The following is a 22,485-nucleotide window of genomic DNA, read 5'->3' as shown; positions in this document are numbered from 1 at the left end:
AGCTATAGTTCTGGCTGAAGCAATGTATACATTTTACAGACCGACACGTGACACAATATGGGAAATCTGGGAGCCAAATGGCCGCCACTCAAGAAATACAGGCACTTGCAATGATAAAGCATTTAGTGTCGGCAGTGGGCTGTATAAGGCAGGGGAGTGTATTCCTTACAATATGCACAGGCCCATTCAACAGTCCTTGTAAATGCCATTGAAGTAAACATGGGGTTTACAAGGTCTGCAGGCATTGGCTATGAAATTTAGGAAATCAACATGTTGCCTATGGATCTGAAAACGTCTAAAAGTTATAATTTTGATACTGAGCACAATGGGCCCCTCGTGACTTTTACAGGGTTTACAGGGTTGGTCTTGCGTACTTTGAAAGCTCTGCTGTGTTTATGACTATAGTTCAAAGACACACTCAAAAGAGATTATCAGTTCTACAAGACCAATATCTCCTGTTCAAGAAACATACAAGATCCACAGAGCAGGGGGAAATTCTAAGGTAAAAGAATGAAGATGACAATAACTATAATACCATTAAAGCTGTAAAATAAAGATCTATTAATTCACAGCATTATAAGAAAAGTTATGTAAACAAGTATTTAAAAGTGAAAACATTTGTAGCTAATGTTCTACAAAACACCTTAATACCAAGCCCATGCCTGCAATCAGCTGTTTTGCGAGGGAGTTTTTAAAACAAGAGGAGGAGAGCTAGATATCCCTGATTAACATTCTCTAAAAAATTAAGGCAGTAAACACACACACACACACACACACGATACAAATAACAAAGCAAAACAAAAAAACTAAACCCAACAACAAAGAAAGCTGCAGGAGTAAAGACAATACAGGGAGAAGCCCAGCAACAGAGTGGGCACTATCCAGTTTATTGCACCGAATACAGTATGCATGATTACCTGCCCTATGGATAGGTGGCATGTGAGTGCATTTGGTGCAAGGAGCTCATGGCCCTCAGAGACTGAACAGGGGCTCTGGAGACCACAGTGGCTGAACTGGAGGAGAGACAGAGAGATACATAGATGAGACTTTCCAGGACACAGTAGAAGGGTCCTGTCCCACCCCCAGCCTGACAGCCTCTGTGCTGTTAAGGAGGATGAAAGTCTCAGGGAAGGAAAACATCAAAGTGGAGTGGAGGTAATGATCCCATAGATGGGACCCTCCCTCCAGATGATGTCATGGTATCCTCTTATCCTGCGGATACCTCTCCAGGGAAGGGAATCCCAGTTATTAGGAGGAGATAGATAAAAGTAATGAGAGATTCAACATTAGAAATAAAGATAGCTGGGTTTGCGATGACCGAGAGAACCGCATGGTGACTTGCCTGCCAGGTCCAAAGGTTGCAGATATCTCAAGACATCTAGATAGGCCTATGTGTAGTACTGGGGAGGAGTCAGTGGTAATGGATACATGTAGGTACCAATGACATACTACTGACCACCTGACCAGGGTGGTGATGGTGACTGTGAAATGCTTAGGGAGATTAGAGAGGCTATAGAAATAGAAAACTCAATAATAATGGGAGATTTCAACTCTCCCCATATTGACTGGGTACATGTCACCTAAGGACGGGATGCAGAGCTAAAGTTTCTTGATACCATAAATGACTGCTTCTTGGAGCAACTAGTCATGGAACCCACAGGAGGAGAGGCAATTTTTGATTTAGTCCTAAATGGAGCATAGGATCTGGTCCAAGAGATTAATATAGCTGCACTGCTTGGTAATAGTGACCATAATATAATTAAATTTAACATCCCTGGGGTGGGGGGGGGCACACACCAAAGAAGCCCACCACAGTAGCCTTTAACTTCAGAAAGGGAAACTACACAAAAATAAGGAAGCTAGCTAAACAGAAATTAAAAGGTACAGTCCCAAAAGTGAAATGCCAGCAAGCTGCATGGAAACTTTTTAAATATGCCATAATACAGGCTGAACTTAAATGTATACCGCAAATTTAAAAAACATAGTAAGAGGACCAAAAAAGTGCCACCGGGGCTAAACAACAAAGTTCAAGATGTGGTCAGAGGCAAAAAGGCATCCTTTACAAATGAATGTAAAAGCCTCATTTAATGCTTTACATTTCAAATGCTTTAACTGTTTTCCCTTTTCTGTATCTTTAATAAAAGATTAAAAGGATTTTTAATAGTGTGTTTGCCAAGGTATTAAAGAGTCTGAAGTCTCAGTTTACCAAACCCCTAACCTCGTTTAAAACTGTTGAATGTTGGCCAATGCCTGGGTTACGTTAACACCTTTAGTGCATACATTCAATCTAAATTACTACAACAGACTCAACTCACCCTCAAACCTCAGCTTTCCACTGTGGTTGAAAGACCACATAGGGTATGTCTACACTACGAAATTAGGTCGAATTTATAGAAGTCGGTTTTTTAGAAATCGGTTTTATATATTCGAGTGTGTGTGTCCCCACAGAAAATGCTCTAAGTGCATTAAGTGCATTAACTCGGCGGAGTGCTTCCACAGTACCGAGGCAAGCGTCGACTTCCGGAGTGTTGCACTGTGGGTAGCTATCCTACAGTTCCCGCAGTCTCCACTGCCCATTGGAATTCTGGGTTGAGATCCCAATGCCTGATGGGGCTAAAACATTGCCGCGGGTGGTTCTGGGTACATATCATCAGGCCCCCGTTCCCTCCCTCTCTCCGTGAAAGCAGCAGCAGACGATCATTTCGCGCCTTTTTTTTTGAGTTACCTGTGCAGACGCCATACCACGGCAAGCATGGAGCCCGCTCAGGTAACCGTCACCGTATGTCTCCTGGGTGCTGGCAGACGTGGTACTGCATTGCTACACAGCAGCAGCAACCCATTGCCTTGTGGCAGCAGACGGTACAATAGGACTGGTAGCCGTCATCGTCATGTCCGAGGTGCTCCTGGCCACGTCGGCCAGGAGCGCCTGGGCAGACATGGGTGCAGGGACTACATTAGAAGTGACTTGACCAGGTCATTCTCTTTAGTCCTGCAGTCAGTCCTATTGAACCATCTTATGGTGAGCAGGCAGGCGATACGGATTGCTAGCAGTCCTATTGTACCATTTTCTGCTGGGCAGGTAAGAGATGAGGATGGCTAGCAGTCCTATTGTACCATCTTCTGCCGAGCAGCCATGAGATGTGGATGGCTTGAGGTCCTTCTGCACCGTCTGCTGCCAGCCAAAGATGTAAAAGATAGATGGAGTGGATCAAAACAAGAAATAGACCAGATTTGTTTTGTACTCATTTGCTTCCCCCCCTCCCCCGTCTAGGGGACTCATTCCTCTAGGTCACACTGCAGTCACTCACAGAGAAGGTGCAGCGAGGTAAATCTAGCCATGTATCAATCAGAGGCCAGACCAATCTGCTTGTTCCAATAAGAACAATTACTTAGGTGCACCATTTCTTATTGGAACCCTCCGTGAAGTCCTGCCTGAAATACTCATTGATGTAAAGCCACCCCCTTTGTTGATTTTAATTCCCTGTAAGCCAACCCTGTAAGCCATGTCATCAGTCGCCCCTCCCTCCGTCAGAGCAACGGCAGACAATCATTCCGCGCCTTTTTTCTGTGCGGACGCCATCCCAAGGCAAGCATGGAGGCCACTCAGATCACTTTGGCAATTAGGAGCACATTAAACACCACACGCATTATCCAGCAGTATATGCAGCACCAGAACCTGGCAGAGCGATACCGGGCGAGGAGGCGACGTCAGCGCGGTCACGTGAGTGATCAGGACATGGACACAGATTTCTCTGAAAGCATGGGCCCTGCCAATGCATGCATCATGGTGCCAGTGGGGCAGGTTCATGCTGCGGAACGCCAATTCTGGGCTCGGGAAACAAGCACAGACTGGTGGGGCCGCATAGTGTTGCAGGTCTGGGACGATTCCCAGTGGCTGCGAAACTTTCGCATGCGTAAGGGCACTTTCATGGAACTTTGTGACTTGCTTTCCCCTGCCCTGAAGCGCATGAATACCAAGATGAGAGCAGCCCTCTCAGTTGAGAAGCGAGTGGCGATAGCCCTGTGGAAGCTTGCAACGCCAGACAGCTACCTGTCAGTTGGGAATCAATTTGGAGTGGGCAAATCTACTGTGGGGGCTGCTGTGATGCAAGTAGCCCACGCAATCAAAGATCTGCTGATATCAAGGGTAGTGACCCTGGGAAATGTGCAGGTCATAGTGGATGGCTTTGCTGCAATGGGATTCCCTAACTGTGGTGGGGCTATAGACAGAACCCATATTCCTATCTTGGCACCGGAGCACCAAGCCGGCGAGTACATAAACCGCAAGGGGTACTTTTCAATAGTGCTGCAAGCTCTGGTGGATCACAAGGGATGTTTCATCAACATCAACGTGGGATGGCCGGGAAAGGTACATGATGCTCGCATCTTCAGGAACTCTGGTCTGTTTCAAAAGCTGCAGGAAGGGACTTTATTCCCAGGCCAGAAAATAACTGTTGGGGATGTTGAAATGCCTATAGTTATCCTTGGGGACCCAGCCTACCCCTTAATGCCACGGCTCGTGAAGCCGTACACAGGCAGCCTGGACAGTAGTCAGGAGCTGTTCAACTACAGGCTGAGCAAGTGCAGAATGGTGGTAGAATGTGCATTTGGACATTTAAAGGCGCGCTGGCGCAGTTTACTGACTCTCTTAGACCTCAGCGAAACCAATATTCCCACTGTTATTACTGCTTGCTGTGTGCTCCACAATATCTGTGAGAGTAAGGGGGAGACGTTTATGGCGGGGTGGGAGGTTGAGGCAAATCGCCTGGCTGCTGGTTACGTGCAGCCAGACACCAGGGCGGTTAGAAGAGCACAGGAGGGCATGGTACGCATCAGAGAAGCTTTGAAAACCAGTTTCATGACTGGCCAGGCTACGGTGTGAAAGTTCTGTTTGTTTCTCCTTGATGAAACCCCCCGCCTCTTGGTTCACTCTACGTCTCTGTAAGCTAACCACCCTCCACTCCTCCCTTCGATCACCGCTTGCAGAGGCAATAAAGTCATTGTTGCTTCACATTCATGCATTCTTTATTCATTCATCACACAAATAGGGGGATGACTACCAAGGTAGCCCAGGAGGGCTGGTGGAGGAGGGAAGGAAAATGCCACAAGCACTTTAAAAGTTTACAACTTTAAAATTTATTGAATGCCAGCCTTCTGTTTTTTGGGCAATCCTCTGTGGTGGAGTGGCTGGTTGGCCGGAGGCCCCCCCACCGCATTCTTGGGCGTCTGGGTGTGGAGGCTATGGAACTTGGGGAGGAGGGCGGTTGGTTACACAGGGGCTGTAGTGGCAGTCTGTGCTCCCGCTGCCTTTGCTGCAGCTCAGCCATACACTGGAGCATACTGGTTTGATCCTCCAGCAGCCTCAGCATTGAATCCTGCCTCCTCTCATCACGCTGCCGCCACATTTGAGCTTCAGCCCTGTCTTCAGCCCGCCACTTACTCTCTTCAGCCCGCCACCTCTCCTCTTGGTCATTTTGTGCTTTCCTGCACTCTGACATTATTTGCCTCCACGCATTCGTCTGTGCTCTGTCAGTGTGGGAGGACAGCATGAGCTCAGAGAACATTTCATCACGAGTGCATTTTTTTTTCTTTCTAATCTTCACGAGCCTCTGGGAAGGAGAAGATCCTGTGATCATTGAAACACATGCAGCTGGTGGAGAAAAAAAAAGGGACAGCGGTATTTAAAAAGACACATTTTATAAAACAGTGGCTACACTCTTTCAGGGTAAACCTTGCTGTTAACATTACGTACATAGCACGTGTGCTTTCGTTACAAGGTCGCATTTTGCCTCCCCCCACCGCGTGGCTACCCCCTCAACTCTCCCCCCTCCCCGTGGCTAACAGCGGGGAACATTTCTGTTCAGCCACAGACAAACAGCCCAGCAGGAACGGGCACCTCTGAGTGTCCCCTGAAGAAAAGCACCCTATTTCAACCAGGTGACCATGAATGATATCTCACTCTCCTGAGGATAACACAGAGAGATAAAGAACGGATGTTGTTTGAACGCCAGCAAACATACACTGCAATGCTTTGTTGTACAATGATTCCCGAGTACGTTTTACTGGCCTGGAGTGGTAAAGTGTCCTACCATGGAGGACGCAATAAGGCTGCCCTCCCCAGAAACCTTTTGCAAAGGCTTTGGGAGTACATCCAGGACAGCCACGAATGCCAGGGCAAATTAATCCTTTCACATGCTTGCTTTTAAACCATGTATAGTATTTTAAAAGGTACACTCACCAGAGGTCCCTTCTCCGCCTGCCGGGTCCAGGAGGCAGCCTTGGGTGGGTTCGGGGGGTACTGGCTCCAGGTCCAGGGTGAGAAACAGTTCCTGGCTGTCGGGAAAACCGGTTTCTCCACTTGCTTGCTGTGAGCTATCTACAACCTCATCATCATCATCTTCTTCTTCATCCCCAAAACCTACTTCCGTGTTGCCTCCATCTCCATTGAAGGAGTCAAACAACACGGCTGGGGTAGTGGTAGCTGAACCCCCTAAAATGGTATGCAGCTCATCATAGAAGCGGCATGTTTGGGGCTCTGACCCGGAGCGGCCGTTCGCCTCTCTGGTTTTCTGGTAGGCTTGCCTCAGCTCCTTCAGTTTCACGCGGCACTGCTTCGGGTCCCTGTTATGGCCTCTGTCCTTCATGCCCTGGGAGATTTTGACAAAGGTTTTGGCATTTCGAAAACTGGAACGGAGTTCTGATAGCACGGATTCCTCTCCCCATACAGCGATCAGATCCCGTACCTCCCATTCAGTCCATGCTGGAGCTCTTTTGCGATTCTGGGACTCCATCATGGTCACCTCTGCTGATGAGCTCTGCATGGTCACCTGCAGCTTGCCAGGCTGGCCAAACAGGAAATGAGATTCAAAAGTTCGCGGTTCTTTTCCTGTCTACCTGGCCAGTGCATCTGAGTTGAGAGTGCTGTCCAGAGCGGTCACAATGGAGCACTCTGGGATAGCTCCCGGAGGCCAATACCGTCGAATTGTGTCCACAGTACCCCAAATTCGACCTGGCAAGGCCAATTTAAGCGCTAATCCACTTGTCAGGGGTGGAGTAAGAAAATCGATTTTAAGAGCCCTTTAAGTCGAAATAAAGGGCTTCATCATGTAGACGGGTGCAGGTTTACATCGATTTAACGCTGCTAAATTCGACCTAAAGTCCTAGTGTAGACCAGGGCATAGTAGCATACCTTGCTCTTCCTGTGTAGTCCTGAAAGGACACCACTTCCAGGAAGCTAACTACCCCATGCAAATTAGGAGGATCTTTCTTGCAGGCATCTTCCCTTAACATGTGACCTCCAATGAAGATCCCTGGCTTACCATTTATTTGTAATATTAGTGTTGTGTCTACAAGGGATTATTCTGGATGGCCTAATCAGCCTGGATACCTATTAAGGCTTCCATGGGTAAGAGTGTTATTAAGATTCTAATGAACTTAAGTCTCTGAGGGATGTTTACTCAGTCACTCCCTGCATGATCCTATGAAAAAGATCAAAGAGTCTTGGAAATGGGTCAGCACTCTAATATGACTGGAAACAAATTAGGAGGAAAATGAAAAGCTTGTACCTTTCTAGAGAAAGGATAATGAATACATTTTAATCTGAAAAATGCAGTTGTGATTGTTCACTGCTAGGGAGGTACGATGCAACATTCTGTTGCAATGCAAGTGCAGTTGTACACTACTGGGGAAGTAATGACCAACATGCTAAGGAAAATGTTTGACATCTGAACACAAACCCCAGAAAGGCATGCAAATGAAAGCTCTGTGTACTTACATGGAGGGCTAACAGTCACTCACTGACCCTCTCTGTAACTCAATGAGCCAGTAGACAAAATCTGCTGGCGAGGTGGACAGGTTTGCTGGGGGAGCGGGGCAAAGGCAAACTAATTCCCTAAGATATTAATATAAATATTGAAAATCCTGTGCGCTTACTTAATAAATTGTCACTGAAAAAAGTTTGGCCTAGTTATCTAAACTTACTACAGTGCTAGGCTAGCTGGGTTTTAAGCAAAGAGAAACGATTTTGTGCCTAATGCACTGGACTGGGACTCAATACTTTCCTTCTCTTGCTTGGCTATTTAGACAGTAAGTTCTTCAGTACAGGGTTGTTCCTTTACAATCTGGCACAATGGGATCCTGAACTCAGATGAAGTCACTACATGCTACTGTAATAAAAGTAACAATTGGCAGCATTGTATTCACTGTTGTTGTAGCCATGTTGGTCCCAGGATATTAGAGAGACAAGTGGGTGAGGTCATAGCTTTTGTTGGACCACCTTCTGTCGGTGAGAAGAACAAGCTTTCGAGACACACACAGCTCTTCTTCAGGTCTGCGTAAGCTCGACAGCTTTGTCTCTCTCACCAACAAAAGTTGGTCCAATAAAATATATTGTTTCAGCCATCTTGTCTCTCTAATTATCAGCATTAGTCTTCTGATTTCCTCTCTGTTTTACTTTAAAAATTCCCACCCCCACCCCCCCCACCCGGTCCTGCACATTTCTGTAATAGCCCAAAATTCTTAGCTGCTTTTCCAATTCTGCTTTTAGGATTCTTTGCCGATGGTAGACTAGACCTTGGTTTTATACATAAACAAAGTTGCACGTGAATACCCCATTTGCTGACTTTCTCTGGTGCAATAGGTGAGTTGATGCAAAGTAACCAGAGCATTGGAATAAAAGCTTTTTGTAGCATTGTGGTTATTTTACATCGATGCATAATGTCCACGGGCACTGTCATTATATTTCATTTTGATATACTCCATTCACTTCATGTTACTGCTTTTAGGCATAATTGATGGATACATCTGAATTACTTTTTAGTAGGGCTGTCAAGCGATTAAAAAAATCAATCATGATTAATTGCAGTTTTAATCACATTGTTAAACATTAATAGAATACAATTTATATAAATATTTTTGGATGTTTTCCACATTTTCATATATATTTCTTTCAATTACAACACACTACAAAGTGTACAGAGCTCACTTTATATTTATTTTTATTATAAATATTTGCACTGTAAAAATAAAAGAAATAGTATTTTTCAATTCACTTAATACAAGTACTGTAGTGCAGTCTCTTTATCATGAAAGTTGAACTTACAAATGTAGAGTTTTGTACAAAAAATAACTGCATTCAAAAATAAAATGATGTAAAATTTTAGAGCCTACAAGTCCACTCAGTCCTACTTCTTGTTCAGCCAATCGCTCAGACAAACAAGGCTGGTTAAATTTGCAGGAGATAATGCTGCCCACTTCTTGTTTACAATGTCATCTGAAAGTGAGAACAGGTGTTCGCATGACACTGTTGTAGCTGGCGTTGCAAGATATTTATGTGCCAGATGCGCTACAGATTCATATGTCCCTTCATGCTTCAACCACCACTCCAGGGGACATGCATCCATGCTGATGACGGGTTCTGCTCGATAACGATCCAAAGCAGTGCAGACTGACGCATGTTCACTTTCATCATTTGCGTCAGATGCCACCAGCAGAAGGTTGATTTTCTTTTTTGGTGGTTCGGGTTCTGTAGTTTCTGCATTGGAGTGTTGCTCTTTTAAGACTTCTGAAAGCATGCTCTACACCCTGTCCCTCTCAGATTTTGGAAGACACTTCAGATTCTTAAACCTTGGGTCAAGTGCTATAGCTATCTTTAGAAATTTCACATTGGTACCTTCTTTACGTTTTCTCAAATCTGCAGTGAAAGTGTTCTTAAAATGAACAACGTGCTGGGTAATCATCTGAGACTACTACAACATGAAGAATGTAGTATGGTAGAATGTAGGTAAAACACAGAGCAGGAGACATACTATGCTCTCCCAAGGAGTTCAGTCAGAAATTTAATTAACGCATTATTTTTTTAACAAGCATCATCAGCATGGAAGCATGTCTTCTGGAATGGTGGCCAAAGCATGAAGGGGCATATGAATGTTTGGCATATCTGGCATGTAATTACCTTGCAATGCCGGCTACAAAAGTGCCATGCAAACGTCTGTTCTCACTTTCAGGTGACATTGTAAATAAGAACAAGCAGCATTATCTCCTGCAAATTGCAACCAAACTTGTTTCTCTTACCGATTGGCTGAACAAGAAGTAGGACTGAGTGGACTTGTAGGCTCTAAAGTTTTACATCATTTTATTTTTGAATGCCGTTATTTTTTGTACTGTTATAACTCTACATTTGTAAATTCAACTTTCATGATAAAGAGACTGCACTACAGTACTTGTATTAAGTGAACTGAAAAATACTATTACTTTTATTTTTACAGTGCAAATATTTATAATAAAAATAAATATGAAGTGAGCACTGTACACTTTTCATTCTGTGTTGTAATTGAAATAAATATATTTGAAAATGTTGAAAAACATCCAAAATATTTAATAAATTTCAATTGGTATTCTATTAATGTTTAACAGTGCGATTAAAACGGCGATAAATCGCGATTAATTTTTTTGAGTTAATCGCGTGACTTAATGGCAATTAATCAACAGTTCTACTTTGTAGCAAGGAAATTGGAGCCACTGTAGCAACCTAAACAAGCAACATAAAGCCATATCTACTTCAGGATCACTCACACCTTAAGAGCCCAAACCTGATAACAGCCATGGATTCTGGGATGATTTGCAGCTTTGGCTTTGAGTGTGAATGGAAATATTAGTTCTTTTGCAGATGATTTGGTCAGCAGTGTTATGTTTAAAATATGCACTGACTCTCTAGGAGCATGCACACTGGTATAAACTGACTGACACACAATATTTAAACATGACTGTTGCACCAGGGGGCCAGAACTCCATGCTCAGTCATTGTGCTTTAGGCACAGACCACACAGGCAACTGCTCAGGGCACTATGCTTAAAGACAAGTAAGTCAGGGCAGAGTTTCTTTTGGAACAACCTACCAGAGCAAAAGACCCTTGCTATGGGAGCCTATCTCCAGAGCGCAAGCTACGAGGCTGACCGTCATCAGAAGAACATGTCCTAAACCTAGAGAAAAGAGGTGGGGAGGCTAAGGCATTGCAAAGGAAACTGGGACAGCAGGAAGTTGGAAGGGGCAAATGAAAGAGATGGGTGGGACTCACAGATGGGATCTGACGGAGAACCTGTCTTGTTTACTTAGGGATGTGGGAGTCAACAAAGCAGGTTCTCCATCTATGGCAATTATTTGCCCAAGGCACGAACACATTAGAACTGGCCCTGTTCTGAGTTATGTGCAGAAAGATGTGTTAGACTCTGCCCTTCCCTTTGAAGACTTCTCTGGATACCTTCTTTCCTTTCTATGGATAAATTGGGCAGCCCTTTCCCTGCACTTCCATGCTATTTTTCAAGGATATAATGGAAAAGGAAGGTTTCAGAGTAGCAGCCGTGTTAGTCTGTATCTGCAAAAAGAAAAGGAGTACTTGTGGCACCTTAGAGACTAACAAATTTATCTGAGCACAAGCTTTCGTGAGCTACATCCGATGAAATGAGCTGTAGCTCATGAAAGCTTATGCTCAAATAAATTTGTTAGTCTCTAAGGTGCCACAAGTACTCCCGTTCTTTTTATGGAAAAGGAAGAAGCCTGCCTTGCCATCAGACAGTTTTAAATTGAGAGACACTATAAAAATTACTTGACTGTTCAAATAACGGACGCCCCTATTACCAGCCCCACAATGAACAGAGTTATGGTCTTAGAAGAAACTATAACTTAAGAAGAGCTACGTTCTGTCGAGAAAGAAATTCGGGTACATTTTGTTCATAGCCGCCCATCCTTTACTTTTGTCTGTAGTCGTTACTCACTGGCCTGAGGAATATATTGATAATGGATGTGTAGGTCCTGTGGATGTACAAAAGGACCCAAGGACCTATGCTTTCCAATAACCAGCCTTCTGAATGGAGTCCCACATTCCCAATGAGTGATCTTCTTCTATGAATGTGCTGCAACAACGTAGCCAGGATTTGCTTTCTTAGGCGGTTACTCGCTTTCATCTGAGAACCTCTCTGAAGTCCCGCTGCACCTTGCCTGTGCAGGGAGGGGGGAGGAGGGGGAGAAAAACGTTGCCTCACAAAACTCTTGCCTGTGAATCGATTGTGATGCAGCATTAATGGGTGTTCAGTGGTTTTGAAGAGGCAGTATTTTCCAGTGCTTAGAGAAAGAGGCTGAGAGTCCGGACACTTGAGTTCTATGCTGGGCCCTGCCACAGACTTGCACGCAAATCCCATAACCTCTCTGTGCCTCTGTCTTCCCATCTGTAAAATGGAATAATAATGCTCACCTTTGAAATCCTCCCATCAATGATGGTGCCTCTGGGCCCTACCACTACATTAATATTAAATACCATAATAATAGAGATGCTAAGTGTTATTAGCATATAGTGTGCATGATACGAAGGGCATAATGCAACACAGTATTTAAAATATAAAGAAGAAAAGTGTTTTCAGATCTCATGGTGTATCTGTAATTATTAATTTGAGTGGCAAATATATTATTCATGTCTGTTACCAGCTATCGTAGTACTCGCACATACGATAAAGAGCCTGCAGTGTTTGCCAGTAATACTAATTTGCATTGCTATAGTGCCTTTTGTCTGAGGATCTAAAAAAGGTTCATGGGCTTTAATTTATATAATCCTCACAGCACCTACATGAGCCAAGTAAGAATGCCGTTCCCATTTCATTGATCGTTAAGTTGAGCTTCCGCAAGGGTGCTCAAGGTCATAGGGAGTCCGGAGCAAAGCTAGATTTTGCAGGAGAATGCAATGCACTGATTACTTTGCATCAACCCACTCGTCGCACCACAGAATGTCAGCAAATGGGGTATTCATGCACCGCTTTGTTTACGTCTAAAGCCAAGGCCTAGTCTATCACACTGTCTACTGCACAAAAATATCAGGTCCAACAAGATGGTTAGTGAATGTTTCTTGTGTGAGTGAGCATGGACTGAGAGGACCAATAAAAATTGTCCTCCTTGCCTAAGCCTGGCAAAACAAAAACAAACACACCCACACCCACACCCAAAAACAAACCTAGAATCAACATTTTATTTGACTCACAGTCCCCCGCTCTAACCATTAGACTACACTCCCTGAATAGCCAGGATTAAGAGAATTTGCTTGAACTGTTATATTATTCTTATTAATTACTCTCATCATCACCATCCATATTGCAAGTACTTCCAAATCTAAGAGTATTCTCAGGCTTGTGGCTAGGTAAAATATTCTGATTATCTTGTGGTGCATCATTCCTTTAAGAGACATTTCAGGGTTAATATGCAAACATGCCCCTGCCCTGCTATCCAGCTGTTGATACACTTGTTTGAGGAGATAAGCGAGACAGACGGGTGAAAGCGACAGGTGATGCATATTAAAGTTAATGAAAAAATTATGCTGCAATACATTTCAAAGCAATTACCAGGAACACTCAATACTTCTCACAAACATGTATGGACAAACACGTTCCCTGTGTCCTAATGACATGGGCTGCACTGTTGCAACTGATAAGCATGGGCTGACTGCTGAAAATGTGCCCTATCAATTGCAGGACTGGGTGCTTGGCTGTTCTTTTAGGAATATTTGGATAAATTGGCTTTGTGGGTGTAGTGCAGGGAGAACCCCATTAGCCACTGAGAATGAAACCCCAAAGCTGCCATCTGTGTTCCGACTCCATTAGTCTTCTGGGTGGGAGTGACCCTCCGATCCAAGCAAGGCACAACTGAACCAATACAGAAGATTCCTAAACACTCTAATAATGTCTTTTATCCCAAGCAGTAGGATAGTCAAGGGTAAACAGAGTTTACCCGCTTCTCATTTGAGGAATATGGAGTTTAGTTTTAGTTAGTTTATCCTCTTTTTTTTTTAAACCACTCCATGCAGGATTCCCAAAGGCATTTTATAAGCAATATATCTAGGGATCTCTCACCCACTGAAGAAATAAATGCCTTTCACTGAGATCTAATTTAGTCAGTAAACACCGTCAGTGATCCTTCATCCTGCCCCTGCTGACCTAGTAGTTCAATCTGTCTCTGGTGTGGTCGAGGTGGCCAGCATACAGCTTCATGAGCCAGGGGAGCAAGGGGCAGGCTGGGTCCCCCAGATTCACTACTGACATTCCAACATCGCCAACGGTAAAGTGCTGGTCAGGGAAGAATGACCCTGCTTGCAGCTTTTGGAAAAATCCTGTGTTCTTAAAGAAAATGCATGATCATGCACCATCCCCACCCAGCGCACATGAATATCAGCAGTGGGATAGTCCTACATCTCAAGGCTACCAGAATGGCCGGGATGGAGCATCGTCCTCTGCAAAATGGCGTCCTCCGTGCAGTGTGTGTGGGCTGCTACTTTGGCAACCTTCTAAAATAGCACCAGAGTGGCATTCTGGGCTGTTCCCACTCCACTTCACCAGTGGTATCAGTGAAGCACCCACAGTGATCAACTTGGCCTGTTGGGTGACCTTGAGCAAGTCACTTTACCTCTCAGAGCCTCTGTTTCCCCATCTGCAAAATGGGGATAATGCTACTGACCCCTTTGTAAAGCACTTTGAGATCTACTGATGGAAAGTGCTGTATAATAGCTAGGTAGTATTGTTATAAGTGGATAATATGTTTTCTGTGTTGCTTTCTTTTTTTCTTTATTTACACACTTTTATCATAAAAAATGAAAACCAAAAAAACACATTTTAATCCTAAGGCAAGATAAGGCTGTAACACTACATTATTGAATGAACGTAATAGAATTCAAGACCAAAATCCTATGTTAAAATATAGAGAAACCTGTTTTACACAGTCACAGGTAAATCCAGCAATACTCAGTTTCTTAAGAGATGTGGGCCCAGTTCCTCAGCCCTGCTCCAGCTGCTTTGTACTGCTCTGCAAGCCTGATCCAAAGCCCACTGAAATCAGTAGAAAGACTCCCATTGTCTTCAGTGGGCTTTCCATCAGGCCGTGGAATCCCCTGGCTTAATTGGAGGGGATTCCTCAGGTTACTTGTGAAAACGTGGCACTTTCGTACCCAACTCCCCATGTGCAGGCAGAGCCACATCTGCCATCTTCCATGACTCAGTGAAATTGTTACTGGTCCTTCACTCCTGCCAGCCTAGCAGAGCTTATGAAGATAAGAGAGACAGTGGGGTTGCACAGCTGCAACTGAGCATAGAATTTGCTCTACAGAAGTAGGACCTTTACTACAGATGAAGATGTGCAAAACATAAAGACCCAGCTTGACTCCCAGATTCCAGGTTGAATTTGCAGGGCTGGCCATCACAGGGAAAAAAGCACATTGACACTGGAGTCTCTGAGACAATAAACATGGAATCCTAGGATGTTATTTCCATGCTCATTTTTCAGAGCAGAACCATACTTTAGGCCAGGGCTGGTCCTGAGGCAGAACTATGCTGCATTGTCAACAGGAATGGTGGTCTACAGAAGCCGTGGTGGTTGCCTGTAAAGCTGAGGAGAAGGTCAAGAGTTGGGGGAACTTCTCAGATGCATCAACGTGAGTTAGGAGAGCAAGGCCCAGCCTCAGACTCCAGCTGAGTCTCTGTCCACTCTAGACAAAGCCCCCCAGCTGTGAAGCATCTCACGTTTTTCAGTTGCAACCTCCGGAGCCATTTAAAGGTGTCAGAGGTGAGAAGGAATTAAAATGAGGAATTCTTAGAGCTCCATATTTTTGTATTATGCACAAAGGCCACTGGGCAGCCGACAAAATGTAACTAAAAACCTGACAAACATTTTTTAAAGGCCTCATTGTCCGAATCTAGCAAAACAACAAATAACCCAGCTTCCACTATCTATTAATAAAATAACCACCCACCCAGATAAAGCTCAATAGTAACAAAAAAGTACAGAGGCTTCTTCCGCAAGATGTCACTAGACATGGACCTGAAAAGCCCTGACCAGTGGGGAAACCCAGAGCCAGATGCAGCTTCAAACCTCACAGCTGGAGCCCAGCTCCAGATGCTATAAATATGCACTATTTATTGGTGAGGAGAAGATTCTACACACATGGATCTTCAATGGAGAAGCGGCTACAATACTCTTGAGCTTATGTTGGGGGACTGCCAGGAGCTTCAGTCCTGCCATTTCCAATTATTGTAAAGGAACACAGAAAGCAACAGGTTGTCTCTCTCAGGCAGAGTGGTCCTATAGCAATTTACGATGTGCATATTGAGAAGTACAAGGACCTTTTTGTGCACACTCACTGGAAAAAAGGCAGCCAATGAGTGTTGTGGAGCAATGGCTTCACTGACACTCATGGGCAAAAGCTTATTAGCAGGCATGCTTCCAAGTGCTACAGTAGCTGCAATGCTACTCCAAGCCCCGGCATTCAAAATTCATGAGTCAGGCCACAAAAATTTATGAGATTGGCTTAAAAATCATGCCATTTAAAAAATATATTGAATTCTTTTTATTTGCCTTCTGGTTTTTGTGCCATTTAGGGAGTCACATTTTCAAGCTTTTCTCCACACCCATGGTGGCCAAAAACTTACATTAAAAAATAAAAGCCAAGAGTCTCGTGAAATAACATGACTCCAGGAGATGAGGCTTTAAGAAAAGAGATCAAATACCATGAGACTAATGATAAAATCATGAGAGATGGCAACACAGGGTTTTTCAAAGGAAGTCCCAAATAAAACACAGTACAATAAATCTGCCTTGAGGTCACAAGACATGGTTCACGACCTACGGATCTCCTGATTCCTATCAGATCTTTGCAACTATCACTTCTGCCCACCCTAGCATTTGGAAGTTATGGATGTGGCTGCAGGAGGACTTTGAAGATCCAAAAGCCTCCTATTCAATCAATATCTAATCCCATATCTGGTTTACATTTATGCACATGTTCTCGGCTCAAGGTGCCTTCTTCTATTTATCACACACGCTGCAGGATCTATAATTATTCTGCAATACAAATGGACATCAAAGAGTATCCTAACTGGGGATCAACAGTGTGTGTGGTTAAATGACTCATTCATCTGACCCATCTCTTCAAATAGGAGTTTGTTTGGTCCCAGTCGGTGTGAGCTTTGGAGGGCTGATTTCTCCATCACACACATGAAGAAAATATGAACCCACGAGGTGATACTCATACCAAAACATTTCAGTGAGCAACAAGAAAAGGTTCATAGTGTGAAATAAATGATCCTTTTAATCTGAAATTATAAGACACTCTGTATAAATAATATGTCAGCCAATGATGAAAAACAAACAGCTGGTGCTGGGGTGGATCCTGGACTCCTTCATCAGTTTGTCAGAAAGGAACACAATTAACGCATGACAATGCACAGTCATGTTAAATACCTGTCCTGTTCTATTTGTTCTGCTGCTCCAACAGTTGCATTGCGTAGGGGTGAGTGTGGGAGGGTGTGTTTATGAACACACCAAATGGTATGTGATGTGTGGAGAGGTCACTTACCCAATTCACCTCAACCATGACACGCAGAAGGGAGAGGCTTGGGAACCCAGCACTGTCCTGAGGAAGAGTAGTTACGCTCACATCCAAGCTGCCTACATTTATAAACAATGTTTACCAGCATGAAAAATAAATGAAGCAAACAGCGCTTTCTCTGAAGCTGCTGGTGCTGGACACTGTAGGAGACAGGATGGACCATGGGCCTGACCCGGTACTGCAATTCCTATTGGGTGCGCCTCATTATCATCCAGTTTTACACCTTGGAAGTGAATTAAACTAAACCGAATTAAGGCTACTTTAATTCTGAATGACAGTATCCACACAGAGATTTAATGCAGTTTAACTAATCCACTTTAAATTCACACCTTTAGTTAATTCAGATAAACTTTCCTGAGTATCCCCTGTAAACAAACCGTAATATAACTGCAACAGCATAAGGGAAAGGAGAATGAGGCCCTTTATAACACTAGACCAGGATTGCTCATTCCTGTACACTCCACTGAGGTACCAGTACAACCGGAAAGACCCAAGGAAATGGGCTAGGTTCCAGGCCCCTTCAGCAGCACACATTCTCCTTCTGTAGAAACATCTTGATGCTATTCAGCTCCCGTGGAAAATAGAAATGTTAAGGCCACTTTACAACTATGTAGAGTCCCCCACAGACACCACCATCCCTCCATCACCTCCTGTGTGATGAATACATGTGAATAAGTACTGAAGGCAAATTCTCGCTCAATAATGATATAAATACATACAGTTTTGATGTCTTCCATACCTGTCATACCAGTACACAGTGGTTTCTCCATCTCCTGAAGTCTTCAGATCAAGACTGCATGCCTTTCTGAAAGATATGCATTAGTCAAACACAAGTTGTTGGGCAGTACAGAAGTAAGTGAATGAAATTATATGTCCTGTGTTATACAGCAAGTCAGACTAGATGATCTAATGGTCATAAAACTCACCTATAATCTATACTAGCTACAACATACCAGAAACCCTACCAAAAACAGACTTTTGACTTTCTGTAATCGTAAGAACATAAGAACGGCCATACTGGGTCAGACCAAAGGTCCTTCTAGCCCAGTATCCTGTCTTCCAACAGTGGCCAATGCCAGGTGCCCCAGAGGGAACGAACAGAACAGGTAATCATCAAGTGATCCATCCCCTGTCGCCCATTCCCAGTTTCTGGCAAACAGAGGCTAGGGACACCATCCCTGCCCATCCTGGCTAACAGCTTATCTAGTTCCTTTTTGAACCCTGTTATAGCCCTGGCCTTCACAACATCCTCTGGCAAAGAGTTCCACAGACTGACTGTGCATTGTGTGAAAAAATACTTCCTTTTGTTTGTTATAAACCTGCTGCCTATTAATTTCATTTGGTGACCCCTAGTTCTTGTGTTAGGAGAAGGAGTAAATAACACCTCCTTATTCATTTTCTCCACACCAGTCATGATTTTATAGACCTTAGTCATATCCCACCTAAGTCGTCTCTTTTCCAAGCTGAAAAGTTCCAGTTTTATTAATCTCTCCTCGTATGGCAGCTGTTCCATACCCCTAATCATTTTTGTTGCCCTTTTCTGAACCTTTTCCAATTCCAATATATCTTTTTTGAGATGGGGCGACCACATCTGCACACAGTATTCAAGATGTGGGTGTACCATGGATGTATATAGAGGCAATATGATATTTTCTGTCTTATTATCTATCCCTTTCTTAATGATTCCCAACATTCTGTTCACGTTTTTGACTGCCGCTGCACACTGAGTGGATGTTTTCAGAGAACTATCCATAACGATTCCAAGGTCTCTTTCTTGAGAGGTAACAGCTAATTTAGACCCTATCATTTTATATGTAAAGTTGGGATTATGTTTTCCAATGTGCATTACTTTTGCATTTATCAACATTGAATTTCATCTGCCATTTTGTTGCCCAATCACCTATGTTTGTGAGATCCTTTTGTAGCTCCTCGCAGTCTGCATGGGACTTAACTATCTCGAGTAGTTTTGTATCATCTGCAAATTTTGCCACCTCACTATTTACCCCTTTTTATTCCTACCCTTTGTTTCCTATCTTTTAACCAGTTACCAATTCATGAGAAGACCTTCCCTCTTATCCCATGACAGCTTACTTTGCTTAAGAGCCTTTGGTGAGGGACCTTGTCAAAAGGCTTTCTGAAAATCTAAGTACAATATATCCACTGGATCCCCCTTGTCCACATGCTTCTTGACCCCTCAAAGAATTCTAGTAGATTTCTTTGGAGTTGGCAGATGTGATTGCAGAGCCCTTGGCCATTATCTTTGAAAACTCATGGCAATCAGGGGAGATCCTGGATGACTGGAAAAAGGCTAATGTAGTGCCCATCTTTAAAAAAGGGAAGAAGGAGGATCCAGGGAACTACAGGCGACTCAGCCTCACCTCAGTCCCTGGAAAAATCATGGAGCAGGTCCTCAAGGAATCAATTTTGAAGCACTTAGAGGAGAGGAAAGTGATCAGGAACAGTCAGCATGGATTCACCACGGGCAAGACATGCCTGACTAACCTAATTGCCTTCTATGATGAGATAACTGGGGAAAGCAGTGGACGTGTTATTCCTTGACATTAGCAAAGCTTTTGATATGGTCTCCCACAGTATTCTTGCCAGCAAGTTAAAGAAGTGTGGGCTGGATGAATGGACTATAAGGTGGATAGAAAGCTGGCTAGATCATTGGGCTCAACAGGTAGTGATCAATGGCTCCATGTCTAGTTGGCAGCCGGTATCAAGCAGAGTGTCCCAAGGGTCGGTCCTCGGGCCGGTTTTGTTCAATATCTTCATTAATGATCTGGAGGATGGTGTGGATTGCATCCTCAGCAAGTTTGCAGATGACACTAAACTGGGAGGAGTGGTAGATATGCTGGAGGGTAAGGATAGGATACAGAGCGACCTAGACAAATTAGAAGATTGAGCCAAAAGAAATCTGATGAGGTTCAACAAGGACAAGTGCAGAGTCCTGCACTTAGGACGGAAGAATCTCATGCACTGCTACAGACTAGGGACCGAGTGGCTAGGCAGCAGTTCTGCAGAAAAGGACCTATGGGTTACAGTGGATGAGAAGCTGGATATGAGTCAAGAGTGTGCCCTTGTTGCCAAGGCTAATGGCATTTTGGGCTGTATAAGTAGGAGCATTGCCAGCAGATCGAGGACTTGATCATTCCCTTCTATTCAGCACTGGTGAGGCCTCATCTGGAGTAATGTGTCCAGTTTTGGGCCCCACACTACAAGAAGGATGTGGAAAAATTGGAAAGAGTCCAGCAGAGGGCAAAGAAAATGATTAGGAGTCTGGAGCACATGACTTATGAGGAGAAGCTGAGGGAACTGGGAGTATTTAGTCTGCAGAAGAGAAGAATAAGGGGGGATTTGATAGCTGCTTTCAACTACTACCTATTTGCCAGAGTTTATGCTCCTTTCTATTTTCCTCACTAGGACCTAACTTCTACTTTTTAAAGGATGACTTTTTGCCTCTCACTGCTTCTTTTACTTTGTTTGTGCCACAGTGGCACTTTTTTGGTTCTCTATGTTTTTTAATTTGGGGTATACATTTAAGTTCAGCCTCTATTATGGTATCTTTAAAAAGTTTTCATGTAGCTTGCAGGGATTTCACTTTTGGCGCTGTACCTTTTTATTTCTGTTTAACTAACTTCCTCATTTTTGTGTAGTCCCCCTTCCTGAAATTAAATGCTACAGTGTTGGGCTGCTGTGGTGTTTTCCCCGCCACAGGGATGTTAAATTTAATTATATTATGGTCACTATTACCAAGCGGTCCAGCTATATTCACCTCTTGGACCAGATCCTGTGCCCCACTTAGGACTAAATCAAGAATTGCCTCTCCTCCGGTGGGTTCTGGGACTAGCTGCTCCAGGAAGCAGTCATTTAAGGTGTCAAGAAACTTTCTCTCTGCTTCCCGTCCTGAGGTGACGTGTACCCAGTCAATATGGGGATAGTTGAAATCTCCCATTATTATTGAGTTTTTTATTTTAATAGCCTCTCTAAACTCCCTGAGCATTTCACAGTCACTATCACGATCCTGGTCAGGTGGTCGGTAATATATCCCTACTGCTATATTCTTATTATCAGAACGTGGAATTACTATCCATAGAGATTCTGTGGTACAGTTTGGTTTATTTAAGATTTTACTTCATTTGATTCTACACTTTCTTTCACTATAGTGACACTCCCACATCAGCATGATCTGTTCTGTCCTTCTAATGTATTTTGTACCCTGGTATTACTGTGTCCCACTGATTATCCTCATTACACCAAGTTTCTGTGAAGCCTATTATATCAATATCCTCATTTAATACAAGACATTCTAGCTCACCCATCTTATTATTTCGACTTCTAGCATTTGTATATAAGCACTGTTAAAACTTGTCACTTTTTAGCTGTCTGCCATTACATGATGTAATTGAATGGGACTCCTTTTCATTTGACTGTTTCTCATCAGATCCTACCCATATTTTATCATCTTCCATCCTCTCCTCCTTACTAGGACACAGAGAATCTCCATTAGTAGATCCTCTCCTAAGAGGTGTCTCTGTCCGAACCATGTGCTCCTCCGTACCTGTCAGCTTGCCCCCAGCCCTTAGTTTAAAAACTGCTCTGTGACCGTTTTAATTTTAAGTGCCAGCAATCTGGTTCCATTTTGGTTTAGGTGGAGCCGATCCCTCCTGTATAGGCTTCCCCTTTCCCAAAAGTTTCCCCAGTTCCTAATAAATGAAACCCCTCCTCCCTACACCATTGTCTCATCCACGCATTGAGACCCTGCAGTTCTGCCCGTCTAACTGGCCCTGCGTGTGGAACTGGAAGCATTTCAGAGAATGCAACCATGGAGGTCCTGGACTTCAATCTCTTAACTAGCAGCCTAAATTTAGCCTCCAGGACCTCTCTCCTATACTTCCCTATGTCAGTGGTACCTACATGTACCATTACCACCCCAGCTCCTCCCCAGCACAACACATAAGTCTATCGAGATATCTCGAGAGATCCGCAACTAGGGCTGCCCCTAGGTATTCTGGGGCCCTAGGCAGCCCCACCATGTGGGGGCAGGCCTCCATGTGTAGTGGGGGGGGCTG

The 22,485-nt window shown here is 43.9% G+C and overlaps 1 long non-coding RNA gene across 1 annotated transcript in view; it reads right to left on the bottom strand.

Moving 5' to 3' along the window:
• The window catches only part of LOC122465243, a 30,596-nt gene that overhangs the window by 6,174 nt on the left and 1,937 nt on the right, over nucleotides 1-22,485 (bottom strand). The window contains exon 2 of the long non-coding RNA XR_006289944.1: nucleotides 18,153-18,218. This is a non-coding gene — a long non-coding RNA (uncharacterized LOC122465243). The remainder of the gene's footprint in view (nucleotides 1-18,152; nucleotides 18,219-22,485) is intronic.

This window comes from Chelonia mydas, chromosome 3, assembly GCF_015237465.2.
Source record: "Chelonia mydas isolate rCheMyd1 chromosome 3, rCheMyd1.pri.v2, whole genome shotgun sequence".
Classification (NCBI taxonomy): Eukaryota; Metazoa; Chordata; order Testudines; family Cheloniidae; genus Chelonia; species Chelonia mydas.
This window is presented reverse-complemented; position numbering and strand designations above follow the sequence as displayed.